The 16,802-nt window shown below is 38.7% G+C and overlaps 1 pseudogene; it reads left to right on the forward strand.

Annotated features, from left to right (window-relative positions):
- The first annotated feature begins 13,660 nt into the window (after positions 1–13,660).
- LOC138150616 (PACRG-like protein pseudogene) lies at positions 13,661–14,794 on the forward strand (annotated as a pseudogene).
- Positions 14,795–16,802: the final 2,008 nt, after the last annotated feature.

Below are 16,802 nucleotides of genomic sequence, written 5' to 3' on the forward strand. Positions count from 1 at the left end.
CATATCTATTGGGGAATAGTTCTTGGTCTTATTTATGTTTATATCCATTTCCTCTATGTCTTGGTTATCATACCTTTATGAGAGATATTAGATGTTAAGATTTACCCCCATTCAGCAGTATCTCTTCTTATTTTAGTTGCATTGATTTTGCTTTGCATCTTTTTCTAGGGATGAGAACTAGGAACAACCACAGTTGCAATAATTCAGGCAGGCAGTGCTAGACTTTTCTAGTTCTGGTGCATTCTTTGTGTGGGTGTTAGACCAATGTCAACCTGGATCCTAGGACAATACAACCATAAATAACCCTCCAGCCCACCATGACAATGGCATAAGAAGAGGTCTGAAGTGCCAATCAGTCCCTACCTCCCAGCTTTTACACGTCTATCCCCTACTCTTTCTACTCTCACAAAAAAATTCTCCTTATGAAGTAAAATACTTCTTATAACACATAATGTATATCACCGAATGATAGCTGATTTTTGTAACCACTAAATTTACCCACATACAAGCTATATACCCCTTAAATATTCTGGGAAATTATCATGTAGCCAACTATTTTCTGTTCCCCAACTTTCAAGATTTGCAGAGGAAACTCTCCCACAGGTTGCTAACAGTAACTTTAGCTTAGTAACTAGGGAAACTCTGTGGAATTGTGGAAACTAGAGCAGTAGTCATAAGTTACTATATTGCAATTCTGGTGTGCAGAGGTAATGTTTAAATGGTATATTTAAGAAGGGAAGATGGTTACCATTGCCACTGAAAGAAAAAGTGGTCATAACCTTTTTGCCTTTGACTAGAACTGACTGATCAGGGAAGACAGAAGAATTGACTTGAGTAAGCTCTTGGCATTCAGTCAGGGTTGACGTGAAATTGGACTTATCTGCCACCAGAAAAACAGCTGATATATGTAGATTTTGTGAAGTTTTAAGCTATTAAAGTTGAATGAGTTGTATGTTAAGTGGTTAAAGCTTAAAATTGCACTGAGACTTTTGGTACACCCTGTATTTTGCACTTATCCTTTTGTCTCTTCTCTTCCACCGAGTTCAGTGATAATGAACAAGAAGCCAGGATTATAAAGGTGGAGCCAAGATGTGGCAGAGTAGCAAGAAGTGGTACAATGAATTCCCCTCCAAAAAAACTCCTAACAGATCTAGAAAATGAACCAGACTGAATTTTGATGGGAAACAGAAGAAAAAGTCATTTTTCTAGCCTATGTTTGTATAAGGAGAGAGACAGAGAGATCTGTGGACATCACAGCCTGGTCTGGCCAGAAACATGATACCTGAACCATTCCATCTCCTAGGGACTGGAAAAGGACTGAGGCCGTGAAGTGGAGCAAGATTAGATCCCATATTCAGGCACTACAACTTAGTACAGGCTTTGGGAAGAGGTGCCAACTGGCAGCTTTGTCGATCACAAACCAGTCCCAGATCACAGATCTAGGGCTGTATGAGAATGGGACTTGCACTCAGGGATGGTATTCCACAGTGAGAAGTGATTGTGAGCCTTAGGCTGTGTATTCATCAAAGATCAAGTTCAGAAGTAAGCAGCAGCTGTGTGACTCAGACCCCAGGAGAAGAGCAGGGTCTCAATTCCAACTTGTAGCCCAGCATGAAGCCTGCAAAGGAATCAGCAGGATAGGGAAGCTTACAGTTCTGTCACTGAGCCAGCAGAGCTTTCTACCTGGCTGAAACTGACTGAGTCCAGCAACAGACTACTGAAACTCCAAAGGAGACAAGTCCATAGGTGTGTTGCTTAGATCCAAAGCCATATAGGAATTTGCAGAGTTCAGGAAGCCAACAAACATAATTTGCCCTAATCAGACCACTTTAGGAGTACAGAAAGCTTACGTGTTCCCAGCCTGAGCTGTCCCTAAGATCCTGGAATAACATAATAGTCAACACCCCAAGAAAGCAGTGGCAAGTCCAACCCACACATTCTCTCCAGAAGTTCAAAGCACTTGGCCCTAACAAACTCCAAATTCAGGAAGTTCTCTTGGAAGAGTGAGCAAACAAAAAAGAAGCCAATCATAAAAAGAAAATGGGGATAATAATACTCATAGTACCTACTTGGTAAGATTGTTGTGAGGTTTAAATAAGACTGGGGATATAAAGCATTATGCAGACATAAAAGCAATATATGAATGTTAGACAAATCAAGAAGCATTTATTAACTGCCTGCTATGTGCTGGGCACTATGCCAACACCTAGGAACACAAAAGCAAAAACAGTTCCTGCCTTCAAGGAGTTCAGTCTGTGGTGAGTGGGTGGGGGGCAACATATATACAACTATGTACAAATAGGATACATACATATATACATATACACAGATATGTGCAAATAGGACATATATGTATGTATGTTTGTATATATGATAAACTGGAGCTAATTAACAGGAAAAGAGAGAACATAAGCATTCATGAAGCACCTACTATGGTACTAGCATTAAAGAGGATCAGGAATCTTGCAGAAGGTGGGATTTTTGCCAAGACTTGAAGATAGCCAGGGAAGCCAGGAGGCAGAAGTGAGGAGGGAGAGAGTTCCAGGCATGGGAAACAGCCAGTGAAAATGCCCAGAGTTGGTAGCTACAGTGTCCTATGCAAGAAAGAGCAAGGCTCTCTAGCTTCAAAAATACCAAGCTGAATTTATTGTATATTTAGAAAAGCAAACTGAACATAATAATAGAAATTCACAGTTTCATGTACAGCAGTATCTTTTTGTTCTACTATATCTATGGAAGTGCTCATTTTATTTGATGTCTATTAAACTTAGCATTTTTTAAATGGAAAAAAATGGTTGTTGTCTTTTGTTCTTGAAGAAGACCAAATTGATGTCACTATGCTAGAGTCAAATTTCAGGGTGTCTGACTGTAGCTGATTAGACCAATACAAGCTTGGAATGCTCTACTACCAGTCAGGCACAAATAGTCTATGTGAACATTTGGGGTAGGTACTCCAAATTTGCGTATCCTGTGTTTCCTTTGAGTTGTTTCAATTCTGCTTTGCTTGTAGAACACAGCACCTTCTCTGATGTGGACATGCCAGGCTGAGCAGTCCTGTGCCTATGTCTCTTATGTCTCCCATGTCACACAATCTATCCCAAAGTTCTTAAGAGAGACCTTGAGAGTGTCGTATTTCTGATCGCTATGTGAACACTTGCCCTGTGTGAGTTCTCCATAAAATAGTCTTTTTAGCAAGCTTATATTTTGCATTCAAACAATGGTGGCCAGCCCATAGGAGTTTCTCTCTCTGAAGGAGTTTGAATGCTTGGCAGTTTAATTCAAGAAAGAACCTCAATGTCTGGTATTTTATCCAGCCAGGTGATCTTCAGAATCTTCTTAAGACAATTCAAACTGAAATTTTCCAAGTTATATGTCTAGAGGAGGTTATCCCCCAGGAGTTCAAGGACGCTTCCATTATCCATTTCTATCAAGGTAAAGGAAATCAATTGTCCTGTGACAGTCACAGGGGGATTTCTCTCATTGTCATTGCCGGCAAGATTCTTGCCTGAGTCCTCCTTAAGAGGCTGATTCTTCACCTGGAAGATGGTCACCAACCTGAGAGCCAGTGTGGCTTTAGAAAGGGCCGAGGAACAGTCGATATGGTGTTTGCTGCCTAACAACTCCAGGAGAAAATGATGAGGTACAGGCTCTGGGAGCCCCCTTGAACTCTGATTGTATCTTCCCATTTAATGAGGCATTTGCCTGAGGCCATAAGCCTTTCATTGTGGCTTGGCCTAAACCCAGGTTACTAGCCTAGCCCTCCTTGGTCCAGCTAGTTTCCACCCTTGATTCTCCTAAACCCTTCATTGTCTCATCTCCAGGAAGCCTTCCACTACTTCCCACCTTAATCTCCCATCACTGGAGTCTGACCTCGTTTGACTCCTCCTGAAGACCTTCCCCAAACTCCTTCCCTAGACCACCCCTAGATTCCTCCCACAACCTTTCTATATCTGAGACCCAACTTGCCTCCATGAGGTGTGAGAGCACTGGAGAATGATCTAGTGCAGACTCACTCTGTGTCAGTTTATTCTGGTCCGCTTGTCCAGTATAAGCATCACAGATACTGAGGCTCCTTAAGAGTCTACCCATTATGGCGAATCTTTAATAAACTTTGTTGTACTTTGGCTGAGAGAAGACTTGAAGCAAATTTATTTGGCAGGAGCCGGTGTGTTGGTATTTTGGGGTCTCGAGCACCCCTAAACCCTATACCTCAACATTTTATGGTGATCTCATCAAAATGTCAGGAGCAAAACAGAGGTCTATACACAATATTTGTAGATCTGACCAAGGCCTTTGAAATGGTAAAAAATAATAGAGATAGGAAAATATCAAACCAATCTTACAACGTCCTCTCAACAATATAATGTGTTACATAAACCTGGAATGGGCAGAGGTTAATGAGTACATAGAAAACAAATGAGTGCTGGCCCCAAGGCATAATTACTTTAACCTTAGAAGACATTTGTCCTATGGCCTTTTGAGTTATCCATGTCCATATCCATATCCATATCCATTTCCACATCCACATTCATATTCCATTATGAAGTGAAGGAACAAAGTGCTATTGTTTGCAGGTCTCAGAAACTCAGCTTGCTGGCCTTGTCCTGAGGAGCTCCTCTTGCTTTAGGGATCTGGAAAACTATAGGGTTTAAAAGAGAACAAACATGATTGAAGGTTTGGGAAATAGGGCCTGTAAGAAAAGGTGAAAGGAAAAAAAAAGAAAAAGAAAAGAAAAGGTGAAAGGAAAAGAGGAATGACTTTAAAAGGAGCCAAGTATATGAAAGATTTTTACCTGGAGAATAGTGACAGGTTTATCTCTGCAGCAGATGGAAAAAAACAATGTCTTGAAAAACATATTCCTGTTATGTTTTGGTCTTTTATTCTAATTTTTCAATCAGTTTCATGTATTGTTTGATACCTATTGGTTGTTTTTCTTTGTTAATACATTGCAAGTTGTCTGTAAGTGATCAAGTAAAGCAAAACATGGAGAAAAATGGAGGAAAAATACTTAAGTTTTCTGAATATAATACTTTTTGGTATTGTTGATCTAAAAGAAGAATAATATCTAATTACCTGGATGATTGTTGTGGCTATTATGTCTCAGGGAAGTTTTGTTCGTGTGCTTAGATAAACTAGGTGCTGGGCAGGACTATGGAAGCTCCTCTACCTGAGAGTCATAAACTGAACAAGAAATTAATCTGAGATACACCTTGTTTCCTTGCCTGGCAGAAGTGAAGCAGTGGGGAGATATCCAGAAGGGACCATGCAGTAAAAACAAAAGGCATTGGAAAAACTTGTGCAAAAAGGAAAAGGAAAGAGATTTGCATGAAAGTCCTTTCCATGAACTTGGAGCAGGGGGAGGGACTTCCTGCTTAAGTTGTCTGTGGCCTTAAATGAGGACTGAAATGGTCTAAAAAGGAGCAACTGGAATTGAAATCGAGTCAACAAGCATTTCTTAAGTGTCTGAAAAAAGTTCAAGGCTATGTGATCCATGTCGGGGATACAAAAACAAAAATTACAATCACCAGCCTGAAGGAATTTATATTCAACTGGGGGAGATATTGCATGTCTCTGTAGTAAATTGAGCTTAACAGTGTAGGAAAACAGGAGTGATTCTTTTTCAGGGTCTGATTAGAAAATCTTACACGCTGAAATTCACATAGGCTAAAAGGATGCATTTGTTTTGTTTCCTCTCTCCTGAACAGCTGTTTCCTCCTCTCCTCCCTCCCTTTTAATTCTTTGGTATCAGTCTTCTTATCTAAAACTTCACCTATGGGACAGCAGAACATCCAGTGGTGGCTTTCAAAACCATCCCCTGGGTCATGTATTCACAGCCTAGATTCATGCTGGGTTAATGGTCAGTATCTAGATCTCTCCTGAATAGTGGCCACCTACAATCTGAAATTTACAACTAGTGTATTTCCTGGAAGTGCATGTTCTGATGGCACCTGGTGGCTAAAGGCAAGAAATGCAGAGAAGCATGAAGCAAAAAGGTGAAGTGGGGAAGGAAAACAGAAATCAGTATTTGGGAATCAGCCTTGTAGAGAATTGGAAACTCCACTGAGCCTCCGGAACTGAAAAAATCATGTTAAAACCTCCTATATTGATTCACTTCACCATTTTTGATCCAATTCTTGTTCTCCTACAACCTTAGTTTTTTTGGCTGGGAAATGAATTTGATAATGTTATTATTAGTAGTAAGAATACATCAAGAAAGGTCGCATGCCATAGTGGATACAAAGCCAGCCTCCAAATTCTGAGATGCTGTACAAGTCACTTTACTTTTTAGTAACCCGGGTCAACTCTCCAAGGCTACAAATTGGAGATCAGGTAAGAATCTGCATTCATAGGAGTTTCCTTTTGCCAATGAAATTATAGTTCCAGAGAGAGAAAGGTTTCTGCCTGAAGGATTAGAATGGGACTTTTAGAATGGACAGAAAGTCATAATTGATTTATTTCATTTTGCCCTAGGTTCTGTTGGAATGGTCCTGAGAACTTGCTATTTTGAACAGCCTATAGCTTTCACTGTTAAAACAGTCCAGACACAGCTTTGAGGTTCCATGAGATTATGAACCATTATAAGGACATATGTGGAAAAAGGAACAAAGAGGGCGGCTCTTTGTTCAGGAATGGTTAGATAATGACTTGGCAAAGGTAGGAAGTAGCAGGCTTGTTGTATCTGTTTTTGCTTTACATGACAGTTGGGAGGAGGCAGGAGAACAGTTTGGCACAAACTGAGCTTCTTTGTCCCCTTTCCTCCCAACTGCCCCATAGCTACCTTTACCCCAATCCAGAAATCCAGCTTTAATGCCATACCAGTAGGCTACTAGAAGGGGGAAAGGAAGAAGCACTTAGCACCTCCTTTGTACTAAGCACTTTACAAATATTATCTCATTTGATCCTTACAACCCTGGGAGATGGGTGCTATTATTATCCCCATTTTACAGATGAAGAAACTGAGGCAGACAAAACTTAAATGATTTGCCCAAGGTCACACAGCTAGTAAGTGTCTGAGACAAGATTTGAAGTCTGGTCTTCCTGATTCCAGAGCCAGTGCTCTGTCTACTGTGCCACTGAGCTTTCTCTGAACTCATCTATTTACCCTTTTTGTCTTATGAAACCTTTCCTGCCCACTTTTCACTGAGGATGCTACCTAAAAAGGCAACATTGATATCTTTTGTAATGGTACCTATTTTGAAACAGTTTCTTTACTATTAAACAGTTGAAAGTATGGTGGGTAAGTTCACCTTGATCAATGAACAAATGCTAGACTTTCCTACAGTGGCATTGTTGAATAAGGGACTAAATGTTACAGAAACATTTGATGCACTGGTTCCTAGAGCCATCTGGTTTGAAATTTCAAGGCACATGTTTTCACATATACATCAGTGTAGACTTGTCTCCAGGAAAAGCAGTGTGGTGTCTTAGGAGGAACACCTGATTTGGAGTCAAGAGGACTGGGACCTAATCATAGCTGTGCCACATATTCTTATGTGATTTTGGATAAGAAACTTAACTTCTGGTCTCACTTTCATTATCTATAAGATAATAATAACTAGCATTTATATTGTACTTTAAGACAAGCAAAATATTTTATAATTATTGTCTCATATCCTCACAACCACCCTAAGAGATAGGTGCTATTATTAATCTAATTTTGTAGATGAGGAAACTGAGTCAGACCTCTGTCCAGATGATCTCTTCCAGTTCCATTCATATACCATAATTTGTTAAGTTATTCCCCAATTGATGACCATCTCCTAAGTATCCAGTTCTTTTTCATTGCAAAAAGAACTGCTATAAATATTTTTGTGCATATGGGTCCTTTTCCTCTTTCCTTGATCTCTTTGGTTATAGCCCTAGTAGTGGTATTACTGGATCAGATTTAGTAATTATTGGCTATATTTCCAAAATGGCTAGATCAGTTTGCAGTTCCACTAACAGTGTGTGAATGCAGCCATTTTCCCACATTTCCTCCACCATTTGTCATTTGTTTGGGTCATTTTTGTTAATCTGATGAATGTAAAGTAGAACCTCAGAATTGCTTTAATTTGTATGTCTCTAATTATTAGTAATTTAGAATATTTTTTCATGACAACTTAGATTATTTTCTTAAAAATCTGCCCATTCCTATTCTTGGACCATTTATCAAATGGGGAATAGTTTAAACTTGCTGCAAGATAATTTTTTTTTCTCTAAACATTTCCTTTCTGATTTAGCTGCATTGGTTTTGTTTGTGCAAAAGTTTTTTTTTTAAATTTTATGTAATCAACATTGTTTTTTCTTCTGTGCTCCTCTATATCCCTTGTTGGTCACAAGCTCTTTGTGTATCTTCATGGTTGTCTGAAAGGTAATTTCTTTTTTTTTTTTTTTGCTTTTTGGAGGGGCAATTGGGGTTAAGTGATTTGCCCAAGGTCACACAGCTAGTAAGTGTTAAGTGTCTGAGGCCAGATTTGAACTCAGGTCCTCCTGACTCCAGGGCCAGTGCTCTATTCATTGTACCACCTAGCCGCCCCTTGAAAGGTAATTTCTTCTTTGTCACTCTGTTATATGACCATTTAATATCTTAAGTCATGTGTCCATTTGGAACTTATCTTGGTATATGGTGTGAGTTGTTGATCTAAACTTAATTCCTAGCATACTGTTTTCCAGTTTTCCTAGAAGGTTTTTTTTTTTCATTTTTTTTTTTTAAGCAATTGGGGTTAAGTAACTTGCTCAAGGTTACACGGCCAGTTATTTCTGGGTGTGGTGCTGAGCGTCTGAGCCCGGGATTCGATCTCCAGGTCGTCCCAACACTGGAACCGGTGCTCTTACTCGCTGAGCCACCTGGCCGCCCCCCTAGAATGTTTTGGTCAATACTGAGTCCTTACTCCAGAAGCTTGTGTTTTAGGGTTTTATTGAGCATTAGGCTACTAGATTTGTTTGCTCTTCTACATTGTGTACCTAATATGTTCCACTGTTTTTTTTTTACCAAATCATTTTAATGAGCATTGCTTTGTAAAATAGTTTGAGATCTGATATATGCACTCTGTGGTAGGACAAAGTGTCCTACCTCTTGTTCTCCTTATACAACATTCCATCTTCTATCTCTCTGCCTTTATACAAGCTGTCTCTCATGCTGGAAATGTTCTTCCTTCTCACCTTAGCCTCTTAGAATATCTTGCTCCTTTCAAAAATCAGCTTAAGAGCCCCCTAGCTGCTAGTGGCACCCAACAAATACTTTGCATTTACTTTGTATTCTTATTTTGTATTTACTCATATGTGAACATGATATTTTCCCCATGAGATGTAAACTCTTTGGAGAGAGGGATCTAAAAATATGTCTTTATATTTGCTGTGTTTGTCACTGTGGTTGTCATTGTAGTAAGGGTTTAACAAATGCTTGTTGAATGATATAACCTCACAATTGTTTTTCTCGACTACAGTGTGGCAATTATAAGCAGGAAGGAGAAGTATGACAAATATAATGGTAATTGTAATGCGTATAGCCTTTGATGCAGAGATAATACTACCTGGTGTATATCCTAAGGATATCAGGGGTAAAGAGACAGGTCCAATACGTAGAGAAGTACTTTTTATAGTGGCAAAGAACTGGAAACAAAATGGGGGCTTGTTGATTGGGGAATGACCAAACAATTTCTGGTATATGAACACAATGAGATATTACAATGCCAAAAGAAATTATGGATATAGAGAATTCAGAGAAACTTGGGAAGACTTGTATAAACTGACTGCATAGGGAAGCAAATAAATAGAATGAATTATCCAATGGCCACGATAATGTAAAAGAAAACAACTCTGAAAGACTTCAGAATTATAATCACTACAGTGATCAATTGATGCTTCAGAAGACTAATGATGAATCATGCTTTCTATCCCTTGATGGTTTATAGTTGATCAACTAGAGGTGCAAAATGATGTACAGCTAGGTCCTGATTAATGTGAATAACAAATCTCTTGAAATTGTTGCATTTATTTGGATTCTCACTATTTGAAGTTATAATTATGGTAATTGTTTCCAGTGATATTAAGAAAAAAAACAAAAAAGTATCTTAGAAGAGAGCCGGAGTTTCTCAGCCTCTTCTCAGGGGACATAAACAAGGCAGTTTTGTTACTGTTGTCTTAAATTCACCTGTCTTAAGTTAATTTTTAAGTGTACTTTTAACAAAAGTTCACAGTTTCAAATATAGGCTTATTTTCTCTTCTATGACTGGTGAGGAGAGCCTAGGGCAAACTACTTCCTACTTCTTGTGATAGGACTTCCCATTTGGGAACTGACTCCTGCCTCATCTAGAATTTTGGACTAGACAAGGGTACAATTCATTCACGTCCTATTCTGCTCATAGTTGGTGAGGAGAGAGGCCTTTCTCTGGGACCATCCTGAGGGTACAAGGGAGCAGGCCAAGACAAACCATCTCCCTATGTTTCAAGGGCTGCAACACTGCTGGACTTGCTCCATTTCACAACACAACAGGCAGAGGGCTGTGCCCACGCAGAACATTGGCCTTGAAATTTCTACTCACCTATCTTTATCAGCATACCACACTATTGCTCTGTCTGGACTCATTCACCAATAGTTAGCATATTCCCAATCCCACCTACTCTACCCATCCCAGTGATAATGAACTCCTTGCTATGAAAGAACAAAGGATCTTCCCCAACTAAAGATGTCCATTTCCTCATTCCTATTCCTTGAACCTTATCTCCACTCCCCTTGAGCCACTCTAGAACTGCCCATCCCATCCACCATGCACTCTACAAAGTCTACTACATAATAAACCAACTTCCTTCCATCTTAAACCCCTTCCTTTGTCACTTTTTTCATCTTCTGGAATTTACTGAATCTTGGTTTTCTCTTGATGACACTGGATCCCTAGCCATCCTTTCTGTTTCTGCTGTATTTCTTTCCATGGTCCTTGATTCATTATTTATTATAATAACTCCTTGCTGTCACTTCCAGTCTCTACCTTGACCACCTTTCATTCTTTGAGGTTCATTCAATCCAAATTTATCACCCAGTCCAGATTCTGGCAACCATGATCTGCCAACTATCAGAACATTTTGCCTCCTTTCTAAATGAGTTTAGTAGTAGTTCATAGCCTTTGCTTGAAGTCTAACTCCTCTCATTTTAGCAGACTTCAATATACATGTTAATATGTTTGTTCTTAAATATCTTAACTTCCAGCTTCCTCAGTATACTCAATTTCCATGATTTACTCATTTATTATTATTATTTTTATTATATATATATATTATTATCTCAGCCACATATAGAGATGATCATACCCTTTATGATAGGACCAAGCAGGGTTCCTCATTTTCCTGATATAGGGATTAGTTTCCCCTAAAAAACAATGAAGCTATGTCTAGAATTCACTTGATTCCTCTTCTGGTCACCTAAGGGCATTAAAAATATCACTTACATGGAGTCATAGCCTCTTCAACTTAGTGGATATCTGAAGACCACATGAGTTCCCATACTTTGCTAACCAAATTCTTTTCCAGATGAAGAGGGGGGCTATGTCCAAAGGAGCTAAGTGCCACTATATCCTTGTGATATTAGGGGAAAGTAAACCTTTTTGTGTTGTTGCTAATTATTCAGTAATTTGGAATTGTTTCATTTTATTCCAACATTGAACCTGAACTAACAGGGTGCTGGTTTTAGGTCAACCCCTGATAACCTTGGTCTTGCCATCATTCATAAGTGTTATACTTCCATGTTGAGGAATTCTGAATTTCTCTTATCTGATACTAATCTTTCTACCTCTCCCTATATGTCACTCCTTCTAAGCCTACTCTTAATCTTCAAGGTGGCCTCTGGGCCTTATTTCCCTCAGTACTGGCCCAGGCCATGGCCTCTGCTTTGGTTACACTCTCTTCTCTTGCTAATCTTGACCCCTTGATGAAACAGTTCATCTCTACATTATCTTTTACTCTTGAATCCTTTGTTACCTTGATCTGTCACCAATTATCCCTAAGCACATCCCTATATTATTCCTACCATTCAACACCTTTGCTTCTACTCCAGAGCTGCTGAATGGAACTGGGGGCAATCATTAAATGATTGCTAACTGGGTCCTCCTCCCATTTATGGTAGCTGATCTCACTACAGCAACTCCTCCCTGATTGATTCTCCTTCCCATTCACTTACAATAGCTGTTCCAAACTTTTTTTTCTCCTCAAGCTTCCTAAACCATTCCCTCTCCCCACCTTCTCTGTTTAGGATCTTACCTCATACATAACCTAAACAAGGGCATACCCTTTGACCCAGCAATACCACTTCTAGGTCTGTATCCCAAAGAGATCATAAAAATGGGAAAAGGACCCACATGTACAAAAATATTTATAGCAGCTCTTTTTATGGTGGCAAAGAATTGGAAATTGAGGCAATATTCATCAGTTGGGGAATGGATAAACAAATTATGGTATATGAATGTAATGGAATACTATCATGCTATAAGAAATGATGAGCAGGCAGACTCTAGAAAAACCTGGAAAGATTTATATGAACTGATGCTGAGTGAAATGAGCAGGACCAGGAGCACACTGTACACAGTAACAGACTCGGCTTTTCTTAGCAATGCAAGACAACTCCAAAAGACTCACGATGGAAAATGCTTTCCATATCCAGAGAAGCAACTTGGGAGTCTGAATGCAGATGGAAGCTGAGTATTTGCTCTCCTTTTGTTTCTTCTTTCTCTAGGTTCTTCCCATTAGTTCTAGTTCTTCTTTATATTATAACTAATGTGAAAATATGTTTAATAGGAATGTATAAGTTGAGTCTTGTCATATTGCATGCTGTCTTGGGGGGGAAGAAGAAAATTTAAAACTCAAAATCTTATGGAAGGAAATGTTGGAAACTAAAAATAAATTAATTATAAAAAAAAAACAAAGAAACAAAAAGAAGGACTCAACTCAAAAGCTACCTCTTCCAGATGACCTTTTTTGGCCCTGCCTTTCACTCCAAGGTAACATTCTATCTCTTCTATATTTGCATGTTCTGATTTATATAAGTTGTTTTCCCCATTATGATATAATCTCCTTGAAGGCAAAGACTGTTTTTTAAATTTGTTTTGGTTTGTTTTGAGTTTTAGTTTTTTTGGATCTGTGGCTTTCAGCTCAGTAAGCATATATATAGTAAGTATTTCATAAATGCCTGTCTAATTGATTGTTACCATGGTGGGTTGGGGGTTAGGGAATTGCTGGGAAATTACTGATCTAAGGAAAGAACATCAACTAAATATTTAAAATGGAAAAAAAGTAATTGAGGTGCTTGGCCTAGCTGCTGACTTGCAGTGGATAAGCTTAAGAAGGATAATCTAATTTTCAAAGGAATAACGGGTGTTCTGTACTATTTGTCACTGGATTAAACCTAAGGCCAAACTCAGAGACCTGAGGAGAGCATATTGTTGGCATTGTCACAGAACGTATAGTAAAAATGGCAATATTTGACAAATAGCCTATAGCAAAATACCAACAGTTTATTTCATATAGTTAGGTATATGAAGTCCTAAAAAATTAATTTGGAAAAATAAATGGACAAGACTATCAAGAAAAAATAATCATGAGGTGCTACTAACGCCCCGCCCCGAGGAGGCCGGCCCCTTGCCCTCTGCTCAGCGGGAGAGAGGCGGCCTCGCCAATCACGTCTGACGTCATCGCGACGACGTCCGGCGGCGCCGCGTCGAGGCAGATGACGTGTCTTCGCAGCTGTTGTTTCTTACTCTACACCTTATCCGCCGCAGCCCGGGCTGGCTCGACTGGTACCGGTCCGAGGGCCCCGGGCCGGGCGTCTGTGCCGATCACGGCCTGTATGAGGGACTCGGGGCCGGGAGCTATGTGGTAGAACGGCTGCGCTCCTGGCCATCAGGAGCGACCACTAAGAGAAGAAGAATGCAAAAATCTGAGAGTCATGGAAACCTACAGATGAGAAGCAGAGTAACAGGAACCTATGAACAAAGAACATCATCAGGTTCCAAAATAAAACATAGATCTGTAGTGCACCAAAACAAATCATTACCCTCCAACAATTCTCCAGATTTTGTAAAGAAACCTCATCCTCTACCAAGTGATAAACTTAATCCTAAAACTATTGACCCGTTTAGTGATCAGCCACGCGCACCTTCTGCTTTTGCTGCTATTTACTCCAAAGGAGGTATTCCTTGCAGGTTGGTACATGGTTCGGTAAAGCACAAATTACAGTGGGACTGTCTTCCTGAAACTCTTCCGTTTGATCCTCTTATTACTTTAGCAGAGGGTCTAAGAAACTAAGCATCCATATACATTTGTATCAAAAGAAAGTTTTAAAGAATTGCTTTTGGTTGAAGGTGCTACTGAAAAAACTGTGCCTTTGCTACCTAGGCTGATTCCTGTCTTGAAGGCAGCTCTGACCCATTCAGATGGTGAAGTATTTGGTAGGGCATTGAATGCTTTAGTACAGTTGAGTGGTGTTGGGCCTTCTCTAAATGATCATTTGAAGCATTTGCTTACAAGTCTTTCCAAGAGACTAATGGATAAGAAATTCAAAGAACCAATCACCACTGCTTTACAAAAGTTAGAACGACATGGTGGAAGTGGCAGCCTTATGATTATCAAAGCTAAAATTCCAACCTATTGTTCCATCTGCTCTTAAACAAAAGGGATGATAAAACCATTTGACTAGGTGGTGAGGGATGTCAGAAGCCATGTCAGGAGCTTTTTGGGGAACATCGTAGGATCCCTTTTGAACATGTTTCTTTTTTTTTATCACAGCTATGATTTTATTTGCATAATAAAAATTAATACACAAAATTGATTCCACTGAATCATAGTAAATAAGCATTTATCAGCATGGGAAAATGGTTAATTATGGAAAACTATTTAAAGGACTTCTATAGTGCAATTTTGTGGGGTTTATCAAACAGGTTTTTTCCCTGTTACAGTTGGTCTGTATTAAGAACGACAGTTTTGTTTACAAGTTTCAGATCTAGTTATAGTATCACTTAAGTGATTACACTGATTTTGCATAATTATTTTGTCATACTTTGTAGGGTTTTTAGATCTATCAGTCATAAAGAGTGGTTAAGTTGTTTAGTAACTCACTGATAAATTGTTGCTTATGAACAGGTATTTTTTATGATGTGCAATACTCAGTGAAAACATCCAGAACATTTCAAAATATGAATTTTTCAGTAGTATAAAATTGTTGTTATAATATGTAAATCATTATTTTACTATAACTTTTTAAAACTACATGAGTTTAGATGTTGTGTAATATATAAGTAAATGTTATTTTTTATCTGTCCTCATCTAAATTTAGAATATGTAAGAATTCAACTCTTGAAACTCCAAATTGTATTCACGAAATTTTTAGTGTTAATTTATTAGCCCTTTTTCCCTTAAACATATTTAATAAATGTAGTTCTCACACGCAAAAAAAGAAAAAATAATCATGAAAATAGACAAAGGGGGACTATTGCCAACAGATATCAAAATGTATTATAAATTAATAATTATAAACACTGGTGTTTGAAAAGGAAGTGAGAACCCAAAAATAGAACCTGAACCCAGTGATTGTAAAAAAAACTCAATGTATATAGGTCCATGTTCAAAAATTACTCAGGCATTATCTATCTATCTATCTGTCTATCTATCTATCTATCTATCTATCTATCTATCTATCTATCTATCTATCTATCTATCTCTGTGTCTGTACCTACACAAAGACACACACACATACACACACATAGAAACTGAATGGCTGTAAGATCAAAAATTATTTTGAATCCACATCTTTTACCTTAAACCCAAACAAATTCTGGCTAATTAGTTTAAATATTTAAAAAACCACCCCTAGCCACATTCTTCAAAAACAATTTGTGATAACCAGTAACCAGTTACTAAGTGACTTCTGTGTACCAGGCCCTGTGTTTATTGTGCTGTAGCTATGAAGACAGAAGTGAAATAGTCCCTGTCTGCCTGGAGTTTACAATCCAGGGAAGGGTCTTAATGTGTACATATATAAATATACCAAGATGGATGGAAGATGTGAGAAAAGTCTCTAAGCTGTTCTTACCCTTTGAGCCAGAGGTTTAACTGTTAGGTATACACAGCGAGTTAAAAAAAGTCCCTATATTTACCAAAATATTTCTAGTAGCACTTTGGTTAGTAGCAAAAAATTGTAAGGAAATTGGGTACCTATTGATTGGGGAACACCTGAAGAAATTGTGCTACATTCATATAATATAATATTGTTCTATAAAAATTATTGTTGTTGTTTGAACTTCATACTCAAAGAAGATCAAAATGACATCGCCATGTTGGGGTCAGTGTACAGTGTCTAGCTGTGGCTGACCATACCAAGACAAGCTCATGAGGCTCTGTCTACCACAGGTCAGGAACAAACAGTCCATATGACCATTTGAGAGGGAGATGTCTTTACACTTTTTCATCTTTTGAGCTACCACAATTCTACTTTGCTCATAGGGCACACCACCTTCTTTGATGCAGGCATACCATGCTGGATGGTCCAGTGCCAGTACTTCCCATGTCTTAACAGTTGATACCATAGTTCTTCAGAGAGAAAAAAAAAATTCTATAAAAATAGATAACTATGAAGAATTCTGAGAAACTTGGAAAGGCTTGTTTTTATCTGATGCAGAGTGAAGTAGTTGTTGTTCAGTCATTTTAGTCATGTCCAACTCTTTGTGACCCCATTGGGGGTTTTCTTGGCAAAAAAAGTGGTTTGCCATTTCCCTCTCTATCTCATTTTACAAATGAGGAGCCTTAGGCAAACAGGGTTAAGTGACTTGCCCAGCTGTCAC

The sequence above is a fragment of the Petaurus breviceps genome, unplaced genomic scaffold (assembly GCF_028583685.1).
Source record: "Petaurus breviceps papuanus isolate PSGF00001 unplaced genomic scaffold, PetGlider_PUasm1.0 90881, whole genome shotgun sequence".
In the NCBI taxonomy this organism is placed as follows: Eukaryota; Metazoa; Chordata; class Mammalia; order Diprotodontia; family Petauridae; genus Petaurus; species Petaurus breviceps.